At 39.2% G+C, this 21,379-nt stretch overlaps 1 protein-coding gene and 1 long non-coding RNA gene across 8 annotated transcripts in view; one reads left to right on the top strand and one right to left on the bottom strand.

Annotated features, from left to right (window-relative positions):
- The window catches only part of LOC140736039 (uncharacterized), a 58,874-nt gene extending 50,461 nt beyond the window's left edge, over positions 1-8,413 (top strand). For all 4 annotated transcript variants that reach the window (XR_012100872.1, XR_012100871.1, XR_012100873.1 and 1 more), the window contains one exon: positions 7,555-8,413. This is a non-coding gene — a long non-coding RNA (uncharacterized lncRNA). The remainder of the gene's footprint in view (positions 1-7,554) is intronic.
- The window catches only part of hnf4a (hepatocyte nuclear factor 4, alpha), a 175,630-nt gene that overhangs the window by 132,041 nt on the left and 22,210 nt on the right, over positions 1-21,379 (bottom strand). Inside the window, exon 1 of one of the 4 annotated variants that reach the window (XM_073061740.1) lies at positions 16,607-16,623. The exons of the other annotated variants lie outside the window; for them this stretch is intronic. The gene's annotated coding sequence lies outside the window, so the exon portion shown is untranslated. Of the gene's footprint in view, positions 1-16,606; positions 16,624-21,379 lie in introns of those variants that run through there. 4 annotated transcript variants of the gene reach the window in all.

Genomic DNA, 21,379 nt, shown 5'->3' on the forward strand with positions numbered 1-21,379 from the left:
TTAGGAGCAGTCAACATGGATTTGTGCATGGAAGGTCATGTTTGACAAAACTTATTGAATTTTTTGAAGAGGTTATGAGGAAAGTTGACGAGGGTAAAGCAGTGGATGTTGTTTATATGGACTTGAGTAAGGCCTTTGACAAGGTTCCACATGGAAGGTTAGTTAGGAAGGTTCAATCGTTAGGTATTAATATTGAAGTAGTAAAATGAATTCAACAGTGGCTGCATGGGAGATGCCAGAGAGTAGTGGTGGATAACTGTTTGTCAGGTTGGAGACCGGTGACTAGTGGTGTGCCTCAGGGATCTGTGCTGGGTCCAATGTTGTTTGACATATACATTAATGATTTAGATGATGGGGTGGTAAATTGGATTAGTAAGTATGCAGATGATACTAAGGTAGGTGGTGTTGTGGATAATGAAGTAGGTTTTCAAAGCTTGCAGAGAGATTTAGGCCAGTTAGAAGGGTGGCTGAGTGATGGCAGATTGAGTTTAATGCTGATAAGTGTGGGGTGCTACAATTTGGTAGGAATAATCCAAATAGGACATACATGGTAAATGGTAGGGCATTGAAGAATGCAGTCGAACAGAGTGATTTAGGAATAATGGTGCATAGTTCCCTGAAGGTGGAATCTCATGTGGATAGGGTGGTGAAGATAGCTTTTGGTATATTGGCCTTTATAAATCAGAGCATTGAGTATAGGAGTTGGGATGTAATGTTAAAATTGTACAAGGCATTGGTAAGGCTGAATTTGGAGTATTGTGTACAGTTCTGGTCACTGAATTATAGGAAAGATGTCAAGAAAATAGAGAGAGTACAGAGAAGATTTACTAGAATGTTACCTGGGTTTCAGCACCTAAGTTACAGGGAAAGATTGAACAAATTAGGTCTTTATTCTTTGGAGTGTAGAAGGTTGAGGGGGGACTTGATAGAGGTATTTAAAATAATGAGGGGGATAGATAGAGTTGACGTGGATAGGCTTTTTCCATTGAGAGCAGGGGAGATTCAAACAAGAGGACATGAGTTGAGACTTAAGGGGCAAAAGTTTAAGGGTAACATGAGGGGGAATTTCTTTACTCAGAGAGTGGTAGCTATGTGGAATGAGCTTCCAGTAGAAGTGGTAGAGGCAGGTTCGGCATTGTCATTTAAAGCAAAATTGGATAGGTATATGGACAGGAAAGGAATGGAGGGTTATGGGCTGAGCGCGGGTCAGTGGGACTAGGTGAGAGTAAGCATTTGGCACGGACTAGAAGGGCCGAGATGACCTGTTTCCATGATGTAATTGTTATATGGTTATATGGTTATAGTCAGATCACTGTCAGAGGCAGTATAAAAGCAAAAGAGAGGGCATACAATATAGTAAAAGTTAGTGGGAAACCAGAGGATTGGGAAGCTTTTAAAAAAACAACAGTAGGCAACTATAACAACAATAAAGAGAGAAAAAATGAAATATGAAGGAAAGCCAACCAATATTATAAAAGAGGATACCAAAAGATGTTTTCAAATATAAAGATTAGAAAAGAGGCAAGAGTGGATATCGGACTGTTGGAAAATAGAACTGGAGAAGTAGTAATGGGGGACAAAGAGATGACGGACGTACTCAATAAGTATTTTGAGTTAGTCTTGACTGTGGAAGCCATTAGCAGTATGCCATAAATTTGTGAGTGTCAGGGGGCAGAAGTGAGTGTGGTTGCTTTTACTAAAGACAAGGGAAACTGGAAGGTCTGAAGGTAGATAAATCACCTGAACCACATAGTTACACCCCAGGGTTCTGAAAGAGGTGGCTGAAGAGATTGATTAGTAATGATCTTTCAAGAATCACTGAATTGTGGAATGGTTCCAGCGGACTGGAAAATTGCAAATGCCACACCACACTTTAAGAAGGGAGGGAGGCAAAAGACAGAAAATTGCTGGACAGTTAGCTCAACTTCAGTGGTTGAGAAGATGGTTGAGTCTATTATTAAGGATGAAGTTTGGCGTACTTGGAGGCTCATGATAAAACAGGTTGAAGTCAGCATGCTTTCCTTAAGAGGAAATCTTGCCTGACTAATCTGTTGGAATTCTTTGAGGAAATAACAGCCAGGATAGACAAAGAAGAGTTGGTGGGCATTGTTTACTCGGATTTTCAGGCCTCTTACAAGGTGTCACACTTGAGGCTGCAAAACAAGATAAGAGCCCATGGTGTTTCAGGAAAGATGCCAGCATGGATAGAAGATTGGCTGACTGGCAGGAAATGAAAAGTGGGAATTGCAGGGGCCTTTCTGGTTGGCTGCTGGTGACCAGTGGTGCTCCACAAAGGTCGGTGTTAGGACTGTATCTTTTGACATTATATGTCAATGATTTGGATGATGGAATTGATAGCTTTGAGACTAAGTTTGTGGACAATATTCCCTAAAGGTTAATTTGCAAGTTGAGTCAGTGGTAAGGAAGACTAACAAAGTGTTGGCATTAATTTCGAGAGGACTAGAATATAAAAGCAGAAATGTAATTCTGAAACTTTTTAAGGCATCGGTCAGACCACATTTGGAGTATTTTGAGAGCAAATTTGGGCCCCTTATCTCAAAAAGTATGTGCTTGGATTGGAGCGGGTCCAGAGGAGGTTCATGAAAATGATCCTAGGAATGAAAGGGTTAACATATGAGGAGCATTTGATGCTCTTGGACTGTACTCAGTGGAGTTTAGAAGTATGGAGTGGGGAGGGGTGTAGGGATCGCATTGAAACCTATCGTGTTTTAAAAGGTATAGATAGATTGGACATGGAGAGAATGTTTCCGATAATGGGGGAGTCTAGGACCAGAGGAAATAATCTCAGAAAAGAAGGATGTTACAGATGCAAATTTGGCAAAGATACAAACTTGGAATTGTGAGTAGGGTGGAGGCTTCATGAGGGTATAGACAAGGTAAGTGTATGGGTGAGGACTTTGTAGGTAAAATATAATGCAAAAAAAGGTCAGGTCATCCATTTATCCACTTCTATGCATGTATTAGAGATGAGAGGGAGTTTCTTGAGCCACAGCATAGCAAATCTGTGGAATTCATTGCCACAAATGGCTGCGGAGGCCAAGTCATTAGGTATATTTAAAGTGGTTAATAAGTTCTCGATTAGTAAGAGTGTCAAAGGTTATGGGGAGAAGACAGGAGAATGGGGTTGAGAGGGATAATAAATCAGTTATAATGGAATGGTGGAACAGACTGGGTGAGCTGTATTTCCTAATTCAGCTCCTATGTTTTATGGTTTTACAGTCATGGTCTTATGGTCATTATCCTAGTCTCGAGAAAATACAGGTCTACTCTATTCCACTCCCCTCATAAAGCAATCATATCATCCAAGGACCAGTATGATGAATATTCATTGCACTCTTAGCATGGCAGATACCTATTTATGTAAGGAGATGAAAACTGTATATAATTCTCTATGTCAGATCTCATTAAAGGATATCTAATTGAAACGAGACACCTTTACTTCTATACTCAGAAGCTCCTGTAATAAAATTAACATTTGCTTTGCCCTTCTAACTTCTCTCTGTACCTGCTTTCAATAAACTGTGTATAAAGACACATAAGTTTCTTTGATTTTCAAATCTCCTACCATTTAAAAATACTATTATTTTCTGTTAAATGCACCACAGTGGGTGGCATCACATTTTTTACGTTATATTCCACCTACAATGTCCTTGTCCGTATGCTTCTTTGCAATTTCCTCTTTGAAGGCTTATCTCACTAAATTTGCAAATGTGACTTTTCATCCCCTCAGGCAAGACACTGAAATAGATTCTGAATAACTGAGGCCAAACACTGAGCACTAGAATTCACAACCTATGAAATGGAGAAAGATCCATTTGTTTCCACTCCTTTCTTTCAATCTGCTAATCAGTTTTCAATTTCTGTTACTCTATCACTCCATTTCATATGTTTTAACCCAAGTGACCAATCTTCTACATTGGGAGATTTTCTGAAAATCCAAACATACTACATCCATTGGTTCCATATTATATGGTTTTCCAGTCAAATCCTAAATGAGCTAGAATGTTTTCATTTTTGTATATCTCTGCTGATTCTGCACAATCCTATTATTCATTGATGAGTATTCTGCTATTACAGAATTCATTATAAATTAGAGCATTTCACCGCCTACAGATGTCAGGCTAACAGGTTGGTGCTCTTTCTTAAATAGAGAGATACACTTGTTACCACATTTGCTGCAGGTATTATTCCTGACTATATAGAATTTTGAGAAATGATAACCAATATATCCTTTAACTCCATTAGCACCTCTGTCAAAACTCAGGGGTATTGATCATTGATTGTAGGATTTAACAACTTATGGACTCTCAAATTAACATAGTACTTTATTCCACAAATACTAATATCCTGATTTTGTGTGCTAGCTAAACATTTAGTTTCCTTATATTTCTGACACATTTCTTGTGTCATCTGTAAAGACAGACTCTAATTATTTATTGAGTTTCTCTACTATCTCCTTATGCATCATTATAAATTTGGCAGTCTCTGTTAGTAGGGGACAAACATTTACCTTCACTGGCCATAGATGGACTGTAGATGGTAGAGCTGAAGAACTGTAAAGGCAATCCTTATTTAGTTTATGTTGTGTCTAACTGGCATAAAGGATTAAAAACAGCATGAAATATGTTTTCACTTATTTGATTTAGAGGTGATAGCAAAGTGAAATCCTTTATGTTATGATAGGATCATATTACAGGTTCAAAGATCAATAGAAACTTGAGGTGCAAAATTCCATTATCATTTGTGGAAGTTAGTGTGGCACTGACATAAAGAGCAAGAATTTGGTATGGATCAGGTATGTTCGAGGTACGTGCATTCCAAAATGAATGCCTTGTGGCAATTCACAAAGTGGTTCACATCTGCAAATGAAAGCCAAGAGCTCCTTCCCCAAGAATTACAAATATTCCTCCTGTTCTAAGCTTTGATTTACAGAAAACAAGTGATTTTTCAATCTCCTGCAGGAATCAAATCTCCCATTCTTTGCTAATATACCTTATTTGGTGATAGGCAGGAGGTCTCTGATTGAGTGTGACTCTGGATGTTCTTGGGTCTTTGGGTCATGATGGTGAAGTGGGGTGTGGAGAAGGTGGGTGGTAGGGAAAGTGTAGATCTCACCCATGGGGGAGATTTAATGTTGTGTGCAAGTTTAAGTATACATGGTTTTGCAGAAGGGGAGAGGATTTTGTAATGTGTTGTAACTCCAAAACATCAAACTAATTGAAAGAAAAACAGAAGAATCCAGGATGCATATGTTTAGTTTCCTTTTACTTTTAGTGAGGTGTGTACTTATGACATAGTGGTGTGATGACGTATGGCATTCCTGTACTTTTACATATAACCTGTAACTAATTATTTAAACAAGCAAGGAATGTGTAATCAAACAATGTATTTACAATATTACTCAAGTATTACTGACATACTGACTCAAATATTACACACGACAGATTTCAAGTTTAAAACCTATGTACAAGTGATTAAATTCCAGTTTCAGAGTCAATAAGTCATAGAGCACTAAGGCACAGAAATAGGTCCTTCAGCCCATTCAGACTTGTTTTTCTGCCTTGCCCCATCTACCTGCACAAAGCCCATAGCCCTCCAAACCCCTCTCATCCATACACCTATCCAAATTTATCTTAACTGTTACAATTGAACCTCTATCCGTCACTCCCGTTGGCAGTTCATTCCACATTCACACCACCCCCTGAGTGAAGAAGTTCCCCTTAAATATTTCACTTTCACCTTATAGTTATGAACTCTAGTTCTAGTCTTGCCAAACCTCAGGGGAAGAAAAACCTGCATTTATTTACCCCATCTATACCCCTCATCATTTTGTCTACCTCTATAAGATCTCCCCTCATTCTTCTATGCTCCAGGGAATAAAGTCTTAACCTATTCAACCTTTCCCCATAACCAGATCCAAATGTCCAGCACCATCTTTGTAAATGTCTTCTGCTCTCTTTCAAGTTTATTGATATTCTTCATGCAGGTAGCTGACCAGAATTTCAATCAACACTCCACAGTTAGCCTCAGCAAGATCTTAGAGTAGGCCCTCCGTCAGTCAAGGTCACCCATGGGTGTTGCATCCTAGCTGTTAACACAACTCAGTATGCAAGCCAGGGTAGTCTGATATGGAGACCAAGCTGTTGCCCATGCAGCAGGGCCCCCTCTCCATATTGCTGATGAATCCAAATGAACGGCAAAGAATGATGTAGTTTGGCACCAGTGGCATCACAGGAGTTGCCGGTCAGCATTGAACTCAACATGGACTGCCTTAGGGAGTCCACCTCCTGATTTTCCCTTGAGGGTTACACCCAAAGCCTTTCCTGTGAGTGGGTATAGCTGCATCACAGTGGATATTTGAGGTAAGAGTTTCCCTTCTCCTCGATTCATCCTGAATGCTAGCTTTTTGGACCAGCTTCCCAAGCAGGACTTTATCAAAGATCTTGCTGAAATTCATGTAGATAACGTCCATCACCTTTTGTTCATCAATCCTTCTCATAACCTTTCAAAACACTCTAGACATGACCTACCATGCACAGTACCATGTTGACTGTCCCTAATCAGTTCCTGACTATCCAAATACTTATATATCCTGTACCTTAGAATACCTTCCAATAATTAATCTACAATTTACATCAGGCTCACTGGCCTATAATTCCTCAGCGTATTCTTAGAGCCTTTCTTGAACAATGGCTGACTGGATTTACAATGGAGGTCCAGTCCTCCGCTACCTCACATTTGTTTAGGAGTAAGTAAAAAAAAAACACTCCACTACTGAAGATGTAGAAAAAAAATTAAAATTCATATTCATATGGCTGCCTCCATATTTCTGTATTGTTCTAAAGCTCTGAAAATGCTAGATGTTCTAGTTGGCATCGTACTTTTCAAATACCACAGTTTCACAAAGTGAATAGAACAGCAACCTACACTCTATTTAAAAAGGTACATATTAGAAACAAAAACATCAAATTCTAAAAGCACATAGCTGGGCATCATCTTTTCAAAGAACAGGCAAGTTGGTATTTTTGTGTTTAGTAGGGTGAAAATTCTTGACCATGGGCTTTCTCTCAACCACTTGATCGGAAATATTCACTTATTTCTTGGGAAATAAGTTCCCTGGGAAGACCTGTTTTTACTGCTGTCCTTGGCAAATTTCATAAAAATCGCATCGGGATTGTCCTCCCACTAAAAACCAATACAAAATCAGCTTTAGAATGTACATAAAGGACTTTTCCAGCTAACGTTTCTCAGTTTAACCACTGAAAGTTTCCTATCAGTATACATAAAAAGTGGTGATATGATCCTTAGCATGTGTTTGTCAGATATGATAACATTGGGAGTTCAGCTGGGACAATGGGGAATAAAGGCATGTCAAAGGTATGCATTAAAGAGCTGGTAAGTGGGTCAGGTGATCCTATATATCAAAATTAAAACTATCTGAATGCAATTTTGGCAGAAGAGTACTTTGATTCTTATACTTCATTCTCACCCACGGGATTCTCCTCAAAATTTAATATGTCCTTTCTGATGCAGGCTGAACAGAACAGGATGGAAGAGAAAATAATGCAGCCTCATGTCACAGAGAAATACCAAAGGAGATAAACACAAGAGGTTCGGCAAATGCTGGAAATCCAGAGCACTGCACACACACAATGCTGGAGGAACTCTGCAGCTCAGGCAGCATCTATGGAAATGGATAAGCAGTCAACGTTTCAGGCTGAGACCCTTCTTCAGTGCTGGAGAGGGGGTGGGGGAAGATGCCAGAATAAAAAGGAGGGGGGAGGGGAAGCAGAATAGCTAGGTGGTGATAGGTGAATCCGGGTGAGTAGAAAAGGAGAAGGGCTGCCAAGGAAGGAATCTGATGGGAGGTGATAGCCAATATAAACTCACGGTATTTCTGCACCAGGGTGCCCAAGGATCATCAGTAGGGGGCAGAGCTAATGGTAAATTCAGGGAGTGTGCATATGCAGACACGTTTGATCTCCTATTTGGCTAACTGACTCCTTTGAAAATGTCATCAAGGATTTCACATGCTACAACTTTGTTCTGAGAGCATGGTCTCTGGGTGTATAGGCTCATGAAAAGTGGCTCCACTCCTCACTTTTTTTTTTGAAACCTCCTGATCTCTCCAGCATTATGAAGATTTAAAGATTAGGGGGAAATGAATGCATAGAGAGAACTAGAGAGCAGAAAAAAATTTGCAAGTCAGTCCTGGGATTAAAAGGGAAAATGATCACTACTTTAGTTAAGAATTTAGTCTTGCTCATGAACAATGATGGAATTGCTGTTTTGGAACTAATTGCACATCTTTATCATGTTTCTACACCTGTACATAATTTTATTGATATACAGTATAAACTTAGGAAAATTAAATAAATTCCAAAATATCTAATGTAACTGTTACGAATTGCTTTATTGAAGTTTCATATTTATAGGAAATAGGCAGAATAGTTGGTTACCTTATAAAATGATTAATTGTTTGCCTGAGGCTTATTATACCAGATTATTTCACAGCTAAAACCATGTTCTATTCAATGGTGGTACAGGAAGTGGGAGCTTATCTGTGTGAACAAACTACCGGTACTGTTTGACAAAGCAAATAATAAAATATTATGTAATTCATGACTAGCATCCCAGGACATCAGATTAAAGTTTTGAAAATTGCAAGTGCAACACCTATGTTCAAACACTCTGTCTGGTACAGGCATGGTGTCTATGGTTGAAATGGTTCTGTAAATGGTACAATGCACTGAGAATCTGATTAATGATCACCGAATTTAAATGCTTCCCATTTTCTACAAGTTCTAATTCATGTGTTTGGAGGCTATCAATTATCAGATATATGACAGAAAACATACCTATAAATTGAGGTCTGTAGAGTAATTAAATGCCCAGAAAGGTGCCAATGCAGTGGAATGCAAGCACCAGCAGAAATCAAGAAATCTCAGATGAATCACTTTGTTTAAGTAAGACCAGAAGAATAAGCACCATATTGAATATTCTATATATTTACATCTGTTGTGAAGCATAGAAACATGTTACATTTATCGTTTATATCCTGTGGATTTTACGACATTAGTAAAATCTCCTTCTCTCCTTCTGGCTATATTTCAGTCTTCATTATCCTCCAGTTCTATCTCCTTATGTGCCTCTCAATTTTCCTTTTAACTTTTCTATAGTATTCAGCTCACATACTCACTGAAGAAGGTGGTTTGAATTTCTTATCATCCTCTGGTTAAAGGGATGCTCTCTGAAAGCCTTATTTTATTAATCCGAACTCTTCTTAAATTGAAGGCTTTTAGTTTTCAATTGTGGCACAACTGGTGAAAGTGCATGTGAAAGGATTGCATTGGTCTCCAGATGGTCGGAAGGAAAGTGGTGAAGGATAGGTGCTACGTCTTTCTTGTGGTTTCAAGGAGAATTACTGATCGCTGCCAACATTTTCCCTTTTTTTCAGACTTCCAGCCTCTGCTTCTTTGATTCTCATTTACTGACAATATGAGAAAATGGGAAAGTGCTTGCTTGCATTTTCACAGGATAAATGTACATCGAAGAGGCACAGGTGTTCTAGGGTGAATCAGCATGATTTTTTTATATTGGAAATGAAAGAACATAATGTCACATTGTACATGCCTACAACATCTTTGAGGATAGTATTGGTGGTGCCCTTGACCTAAAATCTATCTAGACAAGTTACATAAGCACAGTCACTACAAACTGATAGATAGATAGATAGATAGATAGATAGATAGATACTTTATTCATCCCCATGGGGAAATTCAACTTTTTTCCAATGTCCCATACACTTGTTGTAGCAAAACTAATTACATACAATACTTAACTCAGTAAAAAATATGATATACATCTAAATCACTATCTCAAAAAGCATTAATAATAGCTTTTAAAAAGTTCTTAAGTCCTGGCGGTAGAATTGTAAAGCCTAATGGCATTGGGGAGTATTGACCTCTTCATCCTGTCTGAGGAGCATTGCATCGATAGTAACCTGTCACTGAAACTGCTTCTCTGTCTCTGGATGGTGCTATGTAGAGGATGTTCAGAGTTATCCATAATTGACCGTAGCCTACTCAGCGCCCTTCGCTCAGCTACCGATGTTAAACTCTCCAGTACTTTGCCCACGACAGAGCCCGCCTTCCTTACCAGCTTATTAAGACGTGAGGCGTCCCTCTTCTTAATGCTTCCTCCCCAACACGCCACCACAAAGAAGAGGGCGCTCTCCACAACTGACCTATAGAACATCTTCAGCATCTCACTACAGACATTGAATGACGCCAACCTTCTTAGGAAGTACAGTCGACTCTGTGCCTTCCTGCACAAGGCATCTGTGTTGGCAGTCCAGTCTAGCTTCTCGTCTAACTGTACTCCCAGATACTTGTAGGTCTTAACTTGCTCCACACATTCTCCATTAATGATCACTGGCTCCATATGAGGCCTAGATCTCCTAAAGTCCACCACCATCTCCTTGGTCTTGGTGATATTGAGACGCAGGTAGTTTGAGTTGCACCATATCACAAAGTCCTGTATCAGTTTCCTATACTCCTCCTCCTGGATCAGAAGCTGGCAACTTACTGCCTAACGCTTCAAAGGCTTCCCAGCGTCTATAAAGGACAGGATAGGAGAATGAAGGAATATCCCAGAGAACCCGTAGACAACTTCTTCCTATTTATAAATCCATAGAAACTCTTACTGGTTGTTTTGTTATTATATCCAGGTCTTCTCTCAAAATTTGTTTTCTCCTTCCTTAAGACCCTTTAGGTATTTCACAGTTTGATCCTAAACTTTTCAATTTAACATTACCTTTGACCTTGTTTGTTGTCCAGTATCATGGAATCCCTTGTTCTAATTGGGGTACACCCCTGCTGAGCCTCAGGGACCAGCTGTTGGAATATCTGCCACAGTTGATCTACTGATTACTTTTTCAGTCCACCTCAGACACAATTCATATTGTTATACTTGCTCTTATGTGATAGAAGTGTTTCTGGTCCTGTGGCATTCACCCTCAAACTTGTTCTGCAATATTGTCAAAGACAAAAAAATCTGCAGATGCTGGAAACCCAAGCAACACACACAGAATGCTGGAGGAACTCAGCAGGCCAAGCAGTACCTACGGAAAAGAATAGGCAGTTGACGTGTCAGGCTGAGACCCTGGTGTGTTGCTTTTGATTTCCAGCATCTGTGGATTTCCTCTTGTTTGTGTTACTATCCACTGCCCCTACATCTTAACAGAATACTGTTCTTATGCCTTCCTTTAATAGCACTACTCTGACTCCTTCCCTTTTGTGCTGTTCTGCTGGATCGTCGTACAGCCTAGGATACTGAGCACTCGATCCTAATCACCCTGCAAACACATCTCCATAACAGTTGTTGCATCAAACTTAAATGTTGCTATCTATCATGAAATAAGCTCTGGGATTCCATCTTGTTACAGATCTATCACCTTCCTCACCAGCTGCACACCTTCCTGATCATCTTCCATAATCTGTGTCACCTGTAGTTTGATTGCAGTATGAAATTGATCTTGAAATAACTTTTATTGTATTTCTTAACTCTTCTGACTGTATTTCTATACCACTTTGGGCTGGGCTGTACAACATTTCTTTAGCTCTTCTGCCTGGCTTCAGATTACTTCTCCTTTAAACACAACAATTTATACAAAATTCTAATTATGTCTCCTGTACCTGATTTCCTTCTCTCTCCTTGTCTAGACTTTTCCAAACTTTCTATCTCTAAAGATACTTTCTCATTCCCTAATACTTTAAGGCTGCTGTTAAATATCTAAGATAATCCATATGAGAGTTTACATTGTATTATCTTCCTGCCTAAGTTTTATTGTACAGATTTTCTTCTTCTATATATCACTGTTTTTGAGGTCTTAAACTTAAAATGACTGCACTCAAAATAGTTAACTTGCTGGGTCTCTCCACAGAAGCTTAGCTTCTAACATTTAGTACTTTCATTTCTGTGAGGATCCTCCTCGCTTTTAAAAAAAAGAGTTGCTACCAGAAAGAGTGGAACTGGGGAATAATACAAAGAATGAAAGCTAGTGGGACACATACAAGACATCAGTAAATGCAATGCAGCTGTCACAACTGTGAGGCTTTGAGGAAAACAAATGCATCAGAAAGCTAAATTTAACTGTAAATGTTGGTGTGGAATTAATTTATCCTGCGAGTTGTCAAAGTTTATCTGAATGTATGAAGTGCTAAAGAACGTATGTGAAAGGAGAGGCTTATACCTAGTGTAAGATGGAGAACTGAAAGTTTGGTGTCGATGTTATGAAGTGGTGGAGGTGTGTCATGGATTGACTTTAAGCTTTGACTTTTAAGCAAGTTTGTGATTTGATTAATAAGCCAAGAAATTTAGAGGTTCATAGATAAAATGCAATATATTATGCATTTTATAGCTTACAATCATTTCTGTTTTTTATTTGATGATGCAAATGGCATTTAAGTCTACATATATTCAATACATTAGATTTTAATATTTGGATATGATGGTAAATCCCTCAACAACACATTTCTTTTTCTACATATTAGCCATCAACTAACTTCTGTCTGATGATCCAGAACGGCAGGCATTACCAAGCTGCAGTAAAGTTGGATAATATTGGGAAGACCATGGAACAGGATGTAGCAATTACACAAATTCAAACATGGACAATGAACCTTGTGTTCTTATATCTACATCCTTATTTGGGTTCATGCAATTTAAAACAACTTCACGTGACGTGTTTGATACATTCTTATCAGTAATTTATTTCAGATGTATTATAATGGTAGCATTCACTCCACATCTCCTCCAGGCATTTTTGGTTTGCTTTACTTTAGAATTCATTCCATTCAGCACTGCAGCTTTCAACCACAAACATGAAATAACCAAAATGATTTAGTTCCAGGTAATTGTTAATTCAACAAAAAGAAGTGGTGAATATAATATTGAGACTAAGATGTTTTCGAGCCTTCAGTTTCATCTGTATCATATACTGTTCCGATATTTGGGTTTGAAGACGTTAAATTATTTGGGTTCTGGAACAATCCTCAGACCCTTTGGAAAGATTTGCTTCAGTGTGGTGAGCATACTTAGCTGTCTCACATGAATGAAACAGAGATCATGTTGTTATAATCTGAATTACACTCTCTTGGATCCCTTTCCCAGTGACGCTGCCACATTTAATTAATTTATTTATCCTAATGCAGTGCAGAATCGCCCTTCTGGCCCTTTAAGCTGCACTGTCCAGCAACCCCCTGGTTTAATCCTAGCCTAATCACTGGACCATTTACAATGACTAATTAGACAACCAACCAGTATGTCTTTGGACTGTGGGAGGAAACCAGAGCACCCAGAGGAAATGCACATGGTCACGGGGAGAATGAATGAACTCCTGACAAGCCGCAGCAGGAATCTCAAATCCCTAATACTACTACTTCAGCTTTTGTCACTGTAGCATTTCTTTTTGAACTATTACAATCCTTTGTACCATTCTGCTGTTTTTGCGCTGTGTGCTGTATGTGTTGCTGCACCTGGTATTACCGTGTATACTGCGGGCTTTGCAAGCGGACGGGATTTCATTGCACCTGTTGTGTATGACAATAAACTAGTATGATTCTGAATCTTGATTATGATTTATTTTTCATTAGGAGGGAGAAGGACACACACACACATGCTTGCACTGAGCTTCAGACTAAAACATTCATTGTTAACCTGAAGGACTGGTACTCCTACAGATGAATGTGAAACAAGTGACTTAATTCAGCTGCAGGGAATTGTTTCAGTGTTTTCATAATATTTATCTTAGTCTATAATGTCAAAGACTGATTATGCGTTTTTAACTCACAAATATTTTGTTCTGTGCAAATCTGTTGCAATATTTTCCTATACTATAACATCAATATCACTTCAAAATTGGCTGTCAGAGTTTTGATATCTCAAGGATTAGATTAAAAAGGGTGATAGAAATGTAAGACATCTATGTCTTTATTAAACATCTGAATGAAAAGTGTTTAGAGTACATGTATGATTCAAACATTTCTAATAAAATGTTGCTTATCTATTATCTCTGAACATAAAAATAAAGCTTTGAAGTTTAAGCTCAAGTTCAAGCATACGTGAAAATAGTCAAATGAAGCATGTTCCTCCAGAGCAAAGAATCAACACATATTACCAACAGCATAGAGCACAATAGTTACGATTTTAGAAAAAGATACAATCACAAAAAAATAATACAAGTCCCTGAGCGACATGACAGTAGTCTTGGTCAAGCTTGTTCTGCTGAGCAAACACTGAAGAGCGTCTCCAAGCAAACACCGGAGAGCAACACAGAGTGAAGACTGAAGAGCGTCTCCGAGCAAACACTGGAGAGCAACACAGAGTGAACACTGAAGAGCGTCACTGAGCAAACACTGGAGAGCAACACAGAGTGAAGACTGAAGAGCATCACTGAGCAAACACTGGAGAGCAACACGGAGTGAAGACTGAAGAGCGTCACTGAGCAAACACTGGAGAGCAACACAGAGTGAACACTGAAGAGCGTCACTGAGCAAACACTGGAGAGCAACACGGAGTGAACACTGAAGAGCGTCACTGAGCAAACACTGGAGAGCAACACGGAGTGAAGACTGAAGAGCGTCACTGAGCAAACACTGGAGAGCAACACGGAGTGAACACTGAAGAGCGTCACTGAGCAAACACTGGAGAGCAACACGGAGTGAACACTGAAGAGCGTCACTGAGCAAACACTGGAGAGCAACACGGAGTGAAGACTGAAGAGCGTCACTGAGCAAACACTGGAGAGCAACACGGAGTGAACACTGAAGAGTGTCACTGAGCAAACACTGGAGAGCAACATGGAGTGAACACTGAAGAGCGTCACTGAGCAAACACTGGAGAGCAACACGGAGTGAAGACTGAAGAGCGTCACTGAGCAAACACTGGAGAGCAACACGGAGTGAACACTGAAGAGCGTCACTGAGCAAACACTGGAGAGCAACACGGAGTGAAGACTGAAGAGCGTCACTGAGCAAACACTGGAGAGCAACATGGAGTGAAGACTGAAGAGCATCTCCGAGCAAACACTGGAGAGCAACACTGAGCAGCACCAACAGGAGGGACCAGGCTCCAACCCAAAATGGATTCCAGCATCCTACAGGGGCTCCTCCACTCTGCCTCAGCCTCTCCTCTACCCTGGTTGCTAGAACAGGCGAACCCACGACTTCGACCTCATTCTCACCACAACTGAGGCAACGCAGATCCCCTGCTGACCATCTCGCCAATGAAACAATGAACTGAACTTTCAATATACCAGATCCCCAATGTTCAACATGGTCTTGCAATCCCAATAAAAGTGTCCAAGACAATCACTCACACTGCGCATTATCACAGGCCAACAAGTCCACGAAACAATATAACAACGGTACACAAAAAGTCCAGCTCCATCGCTGATGGGATAGTCCTGCAGTACTTGATGTTCTTAGCAGTAATTAGCAATTATAAACAAAGTTGTACAGGATAAACAAATGCACCTTTGATTGGATCAGGAGTGGCCGCTCTGACCAAGCAGGTCGCATCTAACCAGAGAGCAGGGCTACATATTACCACAGGAGCATGGCTTTGGTGTTCTGAGCTCAATACAACTGTCCAGTCTGTGACTATATTAAACAGAATGGGACCTGGATAGAAAAAGCTATGATAAAAAGATTCTAAGGGAAAAATATGAAGTAAGTTTCAATATTACTATGTGCATACAACAGTCAACAATAAAGAAATTTATAGATGTCATGTACTATAGGAAATTTTGCTATGAACTATATCAAAAAAGACTAGTTTTTCAGAGTGTTTTCTTTGATTAATACATTAAAATAGAAGAAAAAAAAGGTGATTTTAACAACATGAACAAAAAGCAAAATAGCACAATGTGGTAAATAACAACATTCTGGAAAAACTCAGGCAACACTTGGAAAAAAACAACTGTTAACAACATGGAGTCGATGGAAATTCCCTTTTTGTTAGGAACTTCTTGATTTCCAAGTAAACAAGCAGAAATATAAAGCCACAATCACCCTGAGGGTCGCAGGCTGTTAATCGCCCAACTCTTCTCAATGGGGACATAACATGAAGCCCAGCAGCAGTGTGTCAAACTCTTGCTCATGAGGTAGAAAGGTTCTGAACTCAGAAAGTAACTGACAAAGACACTCATGGGCATTCATGAACACTCCAAGAAATATTTGTCAGTCACCTAAGCATGGGATGTAGTTAAGCAAGTGGCCACACAGTTCTGTCACTGGAAATATTTTCAGCCTGTCCAGCATGGTACTGTTAACAATGAGGAGACACTGTGTTGCATAGAACCTCACCAAACACATTGTGGAAGCTGACGCCAGAATATGTCGAGGTAGCTTAGTTACTGCTGACAGAAATTTTGGTCCCATGTTTTAAGCAACTGACCTGTTTGTCATAACCAGAAGATACTATGTATAAACATTTAAAAAGTAACAAATTCCTTATGGACACAAGATGGAGCTTCCATTTTAAATCTCACTGGAAAGAATTTATTTGCGACTGAATAGCTCACCTTTTCAAAATTTCCATTATCAGGTCATTTTTCAATCCGCACAAGACAGCACAACTTCAATCTACCAGCTACCTCTGTACCCTATTATCCAGTAGCTCATCTTATCAAATGTTCACGTTAGTTCACTCTCCTAAACTATCAGTCATTAACTCATCCTCCTAACCTATAAAATATTTGTTCCAGGTCTCAACCTATCAGTAACCAGCTAAACTTATGAATGATCATATGAAACAAATGTGGGAACGACTAGAATTATACATCCCTTCCTGGCGTGAAATTGCAAAAGGGAAATTAATGCAATCATGGCTAACTAATTAAGTTTATGTTGGATTCAAAGAAGATGCATGTAAGTTTGCTAGATAAGGTAGCAAACCTGAGCATTGAGAGAAGTTTTGTTTTCAACAATAAAGGACAAAGAAAAGGTTTTAAAGAACAAGATTATAAGAGTAAATTTGTGGGGAACATAAAAGTGGACTCCAGAATTTGCTACGGATATGCAAAAAGAAAAGCAGTACTTGTCAAGTGTACATTCCCAACAACAAGAAACGGGAGCATTTATAATGGAGAATTTGGAAATGTCAGCACAATTAAATAATTATTGTGATTCCCCTTTCACAGAAGAGAACATAAGAAAGTTTCTAGAAAGGTTAAGGAGCCAAAAAGATCTAATGAAGGTGCGTGAATAAAGAAAACTAGTATTGTCAGAAGATAGTGCTGAAGGGACTAATGGGACTAAAAGGCAATAAATCCTCATGGCCTGACAATCACTGTTACTGAGTACTACAGTACTCTGAGCCTTGGAAGTAATTGATGTATTGGTTATCATTTTCCTGAAGTTTGAAGATTAGAGAAACGTTTTTTCTGCTCAGAGGGTTGCAACTCTAGAAAAAAGGAAAATGGAAGAGAGTAATGGGTAACTAGAGACCTAGCATCAGTACTAGCTATGGCCTAATGAGCAAGGTGAGATAATGGGACATTTAAGAAATATCAACAACTACAGGAACGCAGACTTCTGCTAGTGAAATTATGTTTGAGAAGCCTACAGGAGTTCTTTCAGAGCATAACCAGTGGAAATGATGAAAGAAAAGTGGTGCTGGGTTTTCCAAAAAAAAGTCTAACATGTGCAAAATGTAAACAGATGGTATTATGGGTAATGTATTAGCATGGATTAAAAACTAGTTGATAAATCAAAACAGAGATTTGGAACAAATGAAGCCTTTTTTTAGGATTGCAAATAGTAGCTTGTAGGATACCACAGAGATCAGTGCTTGTCATGAAGCTATTCATAATATTTAGATGGGGAAACCAATTGTAATATTAAACATACAATCTGTTGAAGGAATATCAAGTTGATCTATTGAGCTGAATCTGTGGTGATAAAGGAATTGGCAACATCTCAGGTAAAAACTCTGCATCAGTATGTGTGCTGTTGGTAATATTTTGAAGTATGGCATATAGAGGGATATGAACCATGTGCGGGCAGATGGGACTAGTTCAGATTAGTAACATTGTTAATACAAGCACAATGACCCAAAAGACCTGTTCTTGTATGGTACTGTTCTATGCTTGTCTAATGAAGAATATACTAATGTGAAAGTTTTTTGCATAGTAGGGTAATTAAGAGTTATGGGAGAAGGCAGGAAGCTGGGGAGATGAGTCTATGGCTAGATCAACCATGACCTTATTGAATGGTACAGCAGGCTCAATGGGCCAGATGGTCTACTCCTGCTCCTATTGCTTCTGTTCTTATGTTCACAGACTTATTTTTTGAATAGCAGGATTAATGTGCATTCACCAGATTTTAGAGTAATAGGTAGAGATCTGATTGAAATCTAAGGATTTTGACATCAAAGAATGCTCTTTTAAAAGGTGAAGCAGTTAAAAGGGCCACAGTTGAAGCAGTTTTATATGTTCTGTCTTCTATCAGCACACCATTCCAACCTGTCAGTGAATTGCTGACTGGCCCAACCCAGCTCATTGTCCAAATTCGTAAGGTCATAGAGTCATACAAAAATTACAGCATAGGAACAGGCCCTTTCAGCCCATCTAGTTCATGCCAACCCATTTAAAGTGCTCACTCCCATCGACCTGAACCAGGACCAGCCTTCCATATCTCAACCATCCATGCACCTATCCAAGCTTCTCTTAGATGCTGAAATTGTGCTTACATACATCAGTTGTGCTGGCAGATCATTCCAGATGCTCACAACACTCTGAGCGAAGAAGTTTCCTCTCATGTTCTACTTAAACTTTCACCTTTCACCCTTAACCCATGACCTCTGGTTTTAGTCCCACCCAATTTCAATGGAAAAAGCCTGCATGCATTTATCCTATTTATACCCATCTCAATTTTATATACCTCTATCAAATTTCCTCTCAAACTTCAATGTTTCAAGGAACAATATCCTAACCTATTCAATCTTTCCTTGTAAATCAGGTCCTCCAGACCCGGCAACATCCTTGTAAATTTTCTCTGTACTCTTTTAACCTTATTAACATCTTCCTTGTAGGTAGGTGACAAAACTGCACACAATACTCCAAATTAGGTCTCACTAACATCTTATACAACTTCAACATAACATCCTGTCTCCTGCACTCAGTACTTTGATTTATGGAGGCCAATGTGCCAAGGGCTTTCTTTATGTCTCTATCTACCTGTGATGCCACTTTCAATGAATTATGGACCTGTATTCCCAGATTACTTTGTTCTACCACACTCCTCAGTGTCCTCACTGTGTAAGACCTACCCTGGTTGGTCCTACTGAAGTGCAGCAACTCACACTTGTCTGCATTAAACTCCATCTGCCATTTTTCAGCCCATTTTTCCAGCTGGTCCAGATCCCACTGCAAACCATGATAGCCTTCCTCGCGGTCCACTGCACCCCCAATCTTAGTGTCATCTGCAAATTTGCTGCTCTGGATTTGTCATCCAGATCATTGATACAGATGACAAACAACAATGGACCCAACACTAATTCCTGCAGCTCATCAATAGTCACAGGCCTCCAGTTGGAGAGCTAACTATTTTCTACCACTCTCTGGCTTCTGCCACAAAGCCAAGTTCTAATCCAATTTACTACCTCACTTGAATGCTGACCGACTGAATTTTCTAGACTAGTTTCCCATGTGGGACCTTGTCAAATGCCTTGCTAAAGTCTATGTAGACAACATCCACTGCCTTGCCTTCATCAACTTTCCTAGTAACTTCCTCAAAAAACTCTATAAGGTTGATTAGACACAACTTATCACACATGAAGCCATGCTGACTATCTTCAATCAGTCCATGTCCGGTCCCTTAGAATACCTTTCAATAACTTTCCCACCACTGATTTCAGGCACACGGGCCTATAAATTCCTGGATTATGTTTAGAGACTTTCTTAAACAACAATGGCCATCTTCTAATCCTCCAATACCTCACCTAACATTAAGGATGATTTAAATATTTCTGCTAGGGTCCCAACAATTTCTGCACATGCCTCCCACAGGATCTGAGGGAACACCTTCTCAGGCCCTACGGATTTATCCACCCTAATTTGCCTCAGAACAGCAAACTTCTCCTTCTCCATAATGTGTATAAGGTCCATGAAGTTGATGCCACTTTGCCTCACTTCAATAGACTCCGTGTCCATTTCCTGAGTAAATACAGGTACAAAAAATAAACTTAAGAACTCTCCCATCTGTTTTAGGCTCCACATGCAGATTACCATTCTGATCTTCCAGAGGACCAATTTTATCCCTTGCAATTATTTTGGTCTTAACAAATCTGTAGAATCCCTTAGGATTCTCCTTCACCTTGTCTGTCTGGGCAATGTCATAGTTTCTTTTAGCCCTCCTGATTTCTTTCTTAAGTTTCATCTTGTATTTCTTATACTCCATAAGCACCAATGTTCCCACTAATTTTTAATGACCAGTGTTCACAGAAATCTTGTGCTGTTCCATTTTTTGCCCAGTGACAATGACATATGCACATTGAATAATTTCTTCAATAAAAAACAGTATAAATAAGCCAGTTCTAAAATCTGCAGACAAATCATCACAAACTCCACATTGTCAAAACCGTCCACATCAGAAACCGGAAAAGGAAATGTGATTGTGTACGATCTTGAAATATACTTAACGTGAGGTAGAGGGTGACAACCTCTTATGTGCAGTTTAAATTCCGTTGTGCACTAGTAGTAAAAGATGCTTAAATACATGCACACACACTTTAGAGGGAACATTGATAAGCACCTCATTCATTCTTGCCTGCCTATACCAGCTACCCACCTCCCTGCTTTTCCTTAACCAGGGCCTGAATATCTCTTGAAAACCAAGGTTCCTTATACCTTCTAAATCTTATGAGTGGCAAAAGAACAGCAGCATTGATGTTGATGTTCCACTTGCCCACTGATTTTTTCAGTGTTTTGTTCTGCAAATTCGTATCAATCAAATGACATTCTATCGCCTGCAGACCATTTGTGCCCAGTTTGAATGGTACTAGCCACTGTACATTTCTCTAACCAAACAGTCTGAAGAATTGATAGAATAATTGAAAAATAAAGTCTCAAATAGATCAATCATGTACACAAGGTAAAACCATGAGAGGGAAAGAAATAAGGCTAGAAAAGATAAAGGGAAGAAAAAGATTATTTTAAAATATCTTTATCAATGACTAAAATCTGAAGGACTGCAACTATTAGATTTATAAAAGTTAATTTTCAGTGCAAGAAGGTTAATTAAACATAACTATTGTTACCCTGTCTTAAAATGATATGTACACCAGCACAGAAAAA

This window comes from Hemitrygon akajei, chromosome 11 (assembly GCF_048418815.1).
Source record: "Hemitrygon akajei chromosome 11, sHemAka1.3, whole genome shotgun sequence".
Classification (NCBI taxonomy): domain Eukaryota; kingdom Metazoa; phylum Chordata; class Chondrichthyes; order Myliobatiformes; family Dasyatidae; genus Hemitrygon; species Hemitrygon akajei.